At 36.5% G+C, this 9,675-nt stretch overlaps 1 non-coding gene across 1 annotated transcript; it reads right to left on the reverse strand.

Annotated features, from left to right (window-relative positions):
• Positions 1-3,180: 3,180 nt before the first annotated feature.
• Positions 3,181-3,343, reverse strand: LOC111812545. Its single transcript, XR_002818034.1, has one exon. It is a non-coding gene; the product is annotated as a U1 spliceosomal RNA (small nuclear RNA).
• Between the last annotated feature and the right edge of the window lie 6,332 nt (positions 3,344-9,675).

Raw genomic sequence — 9,675 nt, forward strand, 5'->3', positions numbered from 1 at the left:
ATACCTCCTATGAGTAAATATATCAACAACCTCATAAAAATAACAAATACATTGTTCCGTACCTTTTGCCAAGAAAACTAATCTAAGATCCTGAAAAAGTAGTTCTAATGTTTACTTTAATTAAACATTCACACAAACTTATGAATCATAAGATGTAGGACTTATTTTTAGTTTCTCTTCTGGGGTGCGGGTATTCTAAAAAATTCCAATAAAGCAAATTAAGTTAAGAAGACAAGAGATGAGAAACAATGTTACCTGGATAATTACTCTCTCCATGCAGTAGGTTTCCTTAGAGACCTTGCTCAGGCTATCATCTGCATCAGCTTCACTTAATCCTCACTTAAGAGAGAAATGGCCACAGGGTGAGGGTCTGGGCACTACCGAATGTCCTAACCAACCCTCAACTGAACAAGAAATTTACATCACACTTTCACACAATGATCATCATAATGTGGCTCTTTTCTTTATAATTGGTTTAAAACATGGAATAAAAAATACTAACACTGAAAAGGAACACATAAACAAATTAGAAGTACAGAGTAACAATGAGCTAGTCCAAAACAGAAGATCTCAAAATGATGTTGTATAAAATAATACTGTGTGGGAATCTATTGGAATGCATTTTAATTCATTTAAAAACACTTACATAATTTTGTGGATTAGGCAGTAGATATTAGATATTTTATGCTTAATAAATAGATCCTGATATTGTCTTGAACTCTCTTATCACCTTAATTTATTCGTCCAATCAAACATTAAGTGCCATAGATTCTAACCTGGTTAGAGCCTCTTGAATCATTTTCTTCATTCAAATCATTATCTTTTTTATAGCCTAAACTATTATCTTTTCTGTCCTGGATGACTTCAGTAGCCTGTTCATTCTTGTCCTCCAACCCATACCACACTTACTACTGCAGCCAGAATGTCTTCTTTGTTTTCCTAGGACAAGGGAAATGAACTGGAATGTGGTATTTCAGGCTGACCACGAATTGATCTCAGAAACCTTGCCTGCCTTTCCTTTTATCAACCTCTTCATCACTCAGAAAATTTCTTCCAGACTGCACCTTTCTTTGCCTCAAAGGTCCAGGGAGTTTTTCCAACTCCAAGAGAAATGGTGTTGGAATACCTTCTCCTTTCTTGATTCCTTTGAGTAACATCTTTGAGTAAGATCACTCCTTTAACAGAAGCGCCCCCCCCCTCCCAATAGCTGGGCATAGGTACTACCATGGCCCTAACGTCTAAGGGCTTCCTTCATTCCCATCATTGTTCCCACCAGTATGGTTACTTATTCCATGTCCCAATTTTAGGTAAGACTGCAAACTCCAAAAAGATGATGGAACATTTTCAGCCTTGCCCTGGTCTTGTCCCAGAATCTATCACAATTCCCTGGGCATAGTTGGGCTTCAAGATCTACTTGTGAATACATTAATGAAGGAGTAGAAACAACGCACTGTCTTTGTAGAGCTACACATCTGCTACATGCAGTTTGCTTGCTCAATGGCTCATCCTTTCCTTCCTCATTCATATATTTTTGCAGTTCTGTTAAAAAGGCAGTCTCTGTGGTTTCAAGCAGCCAATGACATAGACAGAACAGACATATTAAAACAAAATAGAACAAAATAAACCAAAAACTCACATAAGTCGCAGAGAGGTAAAATAATGGTTTTTATATGCATGTGGGACAGAAACCTCTACTTCGGGCTTTCAAATGCAATTTTTCAGAGAAGAAGGGATATTTTTAGTTAAATAAAGCAAATTTGTAGATATTTTTCTAGGCAAAGGGCTTAGAGGAAGGGGGAAACACTATGCAAGATGAACAACTTGCACAGGTAAATATAACCAAGATAGGGGAACCGATGCTCTCAGAACTGCAAGCTACTGCGTAGGAGAGGAGAGAGCTTTGATGTTACACACTGCTTTACAACGAAGACCATGTGCAAACAGCTTTGCTGTTGTTGCTGTTTTCTCTCCAGGAAGGAAAATAGAAGTGAGATCATTGACTTTGGCATCAAGGCCACTGTGGGAAGTCAGGCCCAGAGCATTTCCTGCATCTTTACGCAGCGATCCTGTTAAGTCTGGGTTCATCATGAATGTGCTTACTCTAGTTCCCCAATTAACCTTCCCACCACACACTCCCTTCTACACTTTCATGTTTTCAATCAATTCTTTTTCATTTTTTATTTTGTTTCTTTGTATCAATATCCTCAGGATTCTAAAACTAGTTGAAATCTCATTGTAAGACTCCAAACTGGGACATAGGATGAAAAAGAAAGAAAAAAATCATTCATGGAGCAGGTTCTGTAGCTTTTGAACTGGAAAATAAATTGCTTTCAGTGGGATCAGATTGATGGTAGGCAGTAATTAAATGGAAACATTATTTCATGCAATACAACACTAGTTATTCTATATTTCTATTCACAAAACCTGGGAATTTCATCATTTTAATATTTTTTTGAAATACTATTCTCATTTGTCTAAAATAGACAATGACAAGCAGAAAATATATCAACATAGTATGTCAATTATACCATCACTCAGAGGTTCTCTGCTAATAGAGTTAGAAGACATTATTCACATACCCATAAGCTCTCTTCAAATATACAAGCACAAAACAAAACTATTGAAAGTTTTCTTACCTTCTCTCACTGTCTACCTACGTTTCTATCATGAGAGGGACACTTGGTTTCAATTTCTTACATCAATTTAAAAAAACAAATAAGGGCCAGTCAAATAGCTCAGTGGATTAAAGCACCTGCAAGCAGGTGCAGGGGTCAGTGGTTCGATCTCTGGGCCTGCCAGGCCCTTCCTGCCCCCGGGACACACTGAGCTGGCAATTGAGACTGGGCAAGGTGGTGCGCGCCTGTAACCCCAGCTCTTACGAGACTGTAAAAGGGCGGATCACTATGAGTCCAATCTAGTAGTGAGACCTTGTACATCCTGTAGATCCTTTCCTAAAATAAAAAAAAGAAAAGAATAAATAAAAATAAGTTTATCATATTTTCAGATACTTTGAAAAGGCAGAGCATACGCGAAAAGTCCATGTGGTCTCAATTTCGGTGGTGCATAGGTTACTACACACACTTACTATTTATCTAATCTCCCCCCTCCATGCGCTTCCTTGTTTCCAGGCTTTGCTCTTACAGGCAATATTGCAGTGAATATCATTTTATAAATGTCTTTCAAGAGAGCACAGGAATGCAGACCTCACTGCCATGAAGTATGCTGTCGAGAGTCCCACATTTGGAGGAATCACAGCAGTCAGCACAGCCAGCGTGCAATGGACAAGCCTCACCCTGGGAAGACTGCTTATGTCGTCATGGTTTCTCCCCTGCCAGGAAAGTATCTTTACAAAAATTTTTGCCTTTCTGTAGCATTATAGCTGCGGAATCAATTTCCAATTATGCCTAAAGTTAGGACCGTTGAATCTACGTGAAAGTGAGTTAATGTTTAGATCTGTGTTGTCCAATTGGTCACCCAGAAAAGACTACACTAATTTGTACCCAACCATACACTGTATAGGAGTGTTTGGTTCCCTGTGTCGTTGGCAACACAAGGCATTAGCAGCCTGGGATGTTGGAAGTCTTATGGGTAAAATTGATTTACATTGTTGTTTTCATTTGCATATATTTACTCAAGTACACAAAACTAATCAAACATCCAAAATCAAAAGCTCAGCTGAGTAACTTTTGTATTAAAATTGTCTTAAGATGTATTTATTTTCTTTCCATTTGTTTCTTTTTTGCAGTACCAGGATTGAACTCTGGATTTTGCACTTCGCAGGCAAGTGCTTATTATTCTACTGAGCTATCTCCCCAGCCCTTGAGATTTATTTCTGAACATGGAAAGCACAGAGATATTTTGGGTTTCATTCTTGTGCTGTGTCCCCAAGTTCAAAGCATATGTTAGTGAGCTTCTCAAGGGAAAATATATGCTATCAATGGTATTGATGTAATTTTGGTTATGAAATGTTTTGGGTTGTAGGATATATAATTTGCGTTACGGAATATTTAAATTTTATTCTCATTTGTGTATTTTATGTAGGTATAAAAAATCCATGATTTGTATTTATGATAAAATTTAACATTTTCATTTAAAATATATTTTAAAAATGTTTTCAGTCTGTGTATGAGTGATTGAACTTTGGTACCTACTAGGTGAATTTACGTCTAATTTTTATAATAAAACATGTCATAAGCAAAATGTAAGATTATTTATTCCATTCTACTACTTGTACAAAGCAGAGGAGGCCAGCAAGATAGCTCAGCAGACTAAAGCGCCTGCTTAGGTAAGCTTAGGCAAGCACAGGGACCATGGTTTGATCCCAGGCACCACATAGTGCACCAGCCCCACTCCCAGGGAAGGCTGAGCCAGCCACAAAAAACAGAAAAAGGAAGGATGTGAGCTACAATTATAATTAGCAAATGTAAAGTGAACATATGCCCAAATTACATAGATACTATCCAGAGCCGTTTACTGAGAGAATAAAAATATTTATTTTTAGTTATTTAAAGCATCTCAGAAATCATATTTTACACATACACACACACACACACACACACAAATGAAATATGAAACAGATGAGAACTTAAACAATATGGCCACAACACCATTATCATTCATTCCGCTTAGCTGTCTGAAAATTAGAGATGATAATACTCAAAAATGATACATTTTGTATACTATAGTACTGAGTAATCTGAAGCCTTTCACTGAGCCATTTTTAATGTTGCATTTTTATTTATTTATTTATTTTTTTTGAGACAGTGTCTTGCTCAATTGCTAAACTACCAGGCTGGGCTTGGGCTGGTGACCCTTCTGCGTCAGTGTCGTACAGTGCTGGATTTCTAGGCTTGTGTCACCACACAGCCCCATGTCTGTATCTTAATCTTGTTTCAGGAGACTTAAGCATGACAAATAATGCTATAAGGTTCGCCTAAGAATTTATTTGCAAAAACTGGGATGCTTTTTAAAAAACGGAACATTGAAATGTTTATTTATAATAGAAGAAAGCATTAGGGTTGAACAGCAAGAGGAAGTGAAAGAGATAAGGTGTAATACAGACAGAGAGATGAGCTAATACAGGCCTACATACCTCAGTCATTATCCTAAGTGTACTGTGAAAGTCGCTAAGTGTAGGTTGGAAATTTGAAAGAGTTGTTGAAATCATCAGATTTTCTGTTGTTTTATACATTACATTCTTATATGACACACTAAGCCTATGTAACCCAGATACTTGGACAAACAGGTTGAGAAACACTTTAGTTGCAAATGACCATTTTTTGCTAAGTAAATTAAAAACCTGATAATGCCTGTGTTGGTCAAGTTACTGAATGGAATGCCTGGATATCCAGCATAGAACATCTAAGAGCGACTTCTCAGGGAAAAGGAAAATCTTTAGATTTTGTAAGTTTATTGTAAAATTCCTTAATGCAGTAGAACATGAACCATGCTGTAAACAAAATAGAGGGGTTAATAAAATAAAAATTGCACTTTTGGGGAATAAAAATGGGAGAGCTAAAAACACAGGAGAACTTTAATTATATGGCTCTGATATTTTAGTAAATGCTGGTCTGAGCAAGTTCTGTTGCCTTCATAAGGAAGTAAAAATGTGCTAATAAAATTATAATTATACATATTCTTATGTGTCTACTCATGCATGTATACAAGTGTCTACCAATCCATCTACTATAAAGGATTCTTATAAAACTTCACAGGGTGTATTTAGTCAAAATTCTGCAGTTATAGACTCATGCTGGATAGTGACCTTTTTTTATCTATGTGCCTTTTGGATGATTGTCCCCCAGTTGTGGCAGCTTATCAAAGTTCTCCTTTCAGCTGCATACTCTTCCTAAAGGAAAAAAAATCACAATTCCAATTCTTTTTAAAAAGTGTTATTATTGTGTTACTATTACTATTGTTTTGAGACTGGGTCTTGATGTGTATTTTGGGCTGCTCTTGAACTCACTGTGGAGCCCAGGCTGGCCCCAAGCTCACCGTGGTCCTCTGGCTTCCTTCTCCCAAGTTCTGGGATTACAGGCACGCAGCACCACACGCAGTAGGCTTTGGCACTCTTAGCACACTGGCATCCCGTTTCTTATTTCAAATCTATGAATCAAATTAGTATTTATTATTGGCCACATTGAAAGTGGCAATTATTCCACAGGATATGAGTCAAGCTTTCGATTGTTCGATGAACACTTCCAACAAATCCCTAGTCACTCTTAATTTCTGCCTTCAATACTTATAAAAATATAATAGCTCCATAATTTCAAATTTAAAAGGCAATTTGTCAATGCTAGCTAAGACTCATTAACACCATATATATACCTGGGTATTGATACGTACAAGAATATTCTGAAATTACACATGATTTCATTTTGAGTACGTTTTCTTCCTCCTTTTGTGTTTTCATGTTAACGTCATTGGTACAATCTAGATATACATTATTAGATATACACATTCATCATAGGGAATTGGCATCTGTACAGAGCATATCTTGATTACCTTTTGTTTTCCCTTCCCTTCCCTTCCCTTCAAATCCTTTTACCTTCTTCATATACCCATTTTTTTTTCATTTTATCCTCCTTTTCTCATTTTTTCTCCATTTACATCCTCTTCCTCATTCCTCTTTCTTTTGAACAATTTCTTCCTATTTTCACAACACCTATTAAACATTTTGATTCTTATTTTTCACATCATGGAAACAATACAGTACTTATGCATGTGTGTCCAGTTTGTTCCATTTAACAGTACAGTCTCAAGGTCCATCTATTTAGCTAGAAATATCTCAAATTTATTCTTTATGGCTTAGTAGCACCCCACTCTAAAAAAAACAATCTTTTTATCTATTTATTTGTTGATGGGCAATTAGGTTATTTCCAAGATTCCACTTTAACAGACTGTATAGCTGTAAACATGGGTGCACTATATTGCTTTAGTGTGGTGATTTTAATTCTTCTGGGAAGATACTAAGCAGAAGAATAGCTGGGGCAAATGTAACCGCTAGTCCTAATGTTTTGAGGCATCTCCATACTGATTTCCACAGTGGTCACACCAGTCTACATTCTCACCAACAGTGGAGAAGCGTTCCTTTTCCCCCAATCCCCCACGGAATGCACTGTGGTTGATTTCTTAACAGTAGCATTCTTTCTGGAGAGAGATGCAATCTCAGAATTGTTCTAAATCGCATCTCTCAAATGACCAGTGATGTTGACCATGTTTCATATATTTATTTGCCATTTCTACTTCTTCATCTGAGAAGGGTCTATTTATTGCAGATAAATTTTGATGGGGATTTCATTAAATCTGTATAACAGTTTTGGAAGTATGGCCATTCTTACTGCATTGGTTCTTCTGAACAAGAACAAGGGATTCCTTTCCATTTTCTGATATCCTCTTCAATCTGCTTTTTCAGAGTACTGTACTTTTAAATGTAGACCTATTTCCTTTGTTAGATTGATTCCAAAGTATTTCATTTTCTTCAGTGCCATCATGAGAGGCATCATTTTCCTAATTTCTCTTCGAGAGAGTTTTTTTTTTTGTAAGAATGCTATTGATTTTTGAGTGTTGCCTTTGTATCCAGCTATACGACTGAATGTGGTTATTAAATCTAAAAGTCTTTTCATAGAGTTTTTGAGCTCTTCTATGTAGAGCACCATATTAGCTACAAATAATTATAATTTGACTTCTTTACTTCTGTCTTTATTACCTTTATGTATTTCTCTTGTCTAATTGCTCTGTCTAGTGTTTCTAGAACTATATTCAGTATAACAATGATAGTGCTCCATGCACAAAACTGCAGTCAAAATGGATCAAAGTTCTAAATATTAAAACTGAAACACTAAATCCTCTGGAGGAGAAAGTAGGTAGAAATCTTAAGGACATGGGGTAGGTAAGGAATTCATGAACAAAAATGAAACTGCATGGGAAATATTTCAAAGAATCAACAAATGAAATCTTTTTTTTTCTTTTCTGTATTTAGGGCAGGGTCTACAGGGTGTTCAGGGTCTCAGTATGTAGATCAGACTCAGTGATTTTCCTGTTTACAGCCTCCAAAGTGCTGGGATTATAGGCATGTGCCACCACACCCTGTCTCCATTGCTGGCTCAGTGGCCCCCAGGGGCAGGAGCCGCACAGCAGGCCAGGGGTCGAACCTGGCCACTGAACTCTGCCTAAACAGGTGCTTTAGTCCATTGAGCGATCAGGCTGGCCCTGATCTCAGCTTTTTGAAAAGTTTCTGCATGTGGTAATCATCAACAGAGTAATAAGAAATCACATGAACTGGGGAAAAAATTACAGTGGATTATCCTTCAGACAAAAGACTCCTATTTAGATTGTATATTTTTAAAAAAATAATCAGGCCTCCAAAATTCAAAGACCCAACCCAAAAATGGGCATCTGAGTTGAGTATATGCTTTAGGAATGAAGAAATGCAAATGGCAAATAAACCTGTGAAAAAATGTTCTACATCATTGGTCATTTGAGACATGCAAATTAAAACAATACTGAGATACCATCTTATGCCAGAAAGAATGGCTATCATGAAGAAGTCAACCAATAATAAACGATGAAGAGGCTGTGGGGAAAAAAGGAACGCTTCCCCATTGTTGTTGGGAGTGCAGGCTGGTACAACCACTACAGAATTCAGTACAGAGATTCAAAAGCTAGGATTGGAGGTGCCATTCAAACCAGCTGGTCTCCTCCCAGGTATTTTTCCAAAAGAACTGAAACCATCATACCACCACAACATATGTGCACCTGTGTTTATAGCAGTGAAATTTGTCATAGATAAATCTTGGTAAAAACCTGAAGGCCCATCAATTGTGGAATGGATAAAAAAGATACAGTATTTTTACATAGTGGAGTATTATTCAGCTATAACAGCAGATAAATTCAAGGCTTTTGTAGATAAATGGGTACAGCTAGAGACTATATTGGTAAGTGAAATAAACTAGATCCACATGTGTAAACATCCTGTTATCTTGTTAGTGTGAGAACCTGAAAGTGGAACGAAAACCTAAGAGGTAAAATACCGTGAAAGGGAAATAAATCGTTGAGTGGTAAGGGAAAACTGAGATGAACAAACGGGGAAATGAAAAGTGAACAAGATCTATTTAGGTACATATGCAGGATAGTTTGGATAATTGTATTCTCAGTTTCTGCTGGTCTTTTGAAAGGAGCAGTTGATGATTAAATAATTTTTTAGCTCCCAAAATTTTTCCTCCTTTGAATTTCTTAGAACGTTTTTTTAGACTAATCTTATACTTTATATTTGGTAATCTAAAGATAGCACCATGTAATGCAATAACCACTGTTGAATTCCTATTACTTTGTTTACTGAAATCTTGTATCATTTCTATCACTATTTTGTGTTCTTTAAAAAAAAAAAAAGTGGTGACAATGGAATCCTTGTCCTGTTTCTGACTTTATAGTGAAAGCCTTCAGATTTTGCCAATTTAGTATGAGGCTGGCTAATGTTTTGTCATAGATGGATTTTTATCAGATTGAGAAAAAAGACCATAAATTCCAATTTTCTGTAGTTTTTAATCATGAAAGGTGTTATTCTTTGTCAAATGCTTTTTCTGCATTATTGAGATGATCATGCAATTTTGTCTTTGATTGTGCTGATATGGTATATTATATTTTTAAATTAGCATGTATTCAACCATCCCTACA

The sequence above is a fragment of the Octodon degus genome, unplaced genomic scaffold (assembly GCF_000260255.1).
Source record: "Octodon degus isolate 3935 unplaced genomic scaffold, OctDeg1.0 scaffold00128, whole genome shotgun sequence".
NCBI classification, from domain to species: domain Eukaryota; kingdom Metazoa; phylum Chordata; class Mammalia; order Rodentia; family Octodontidae; genus Octodon; species Octodon degus.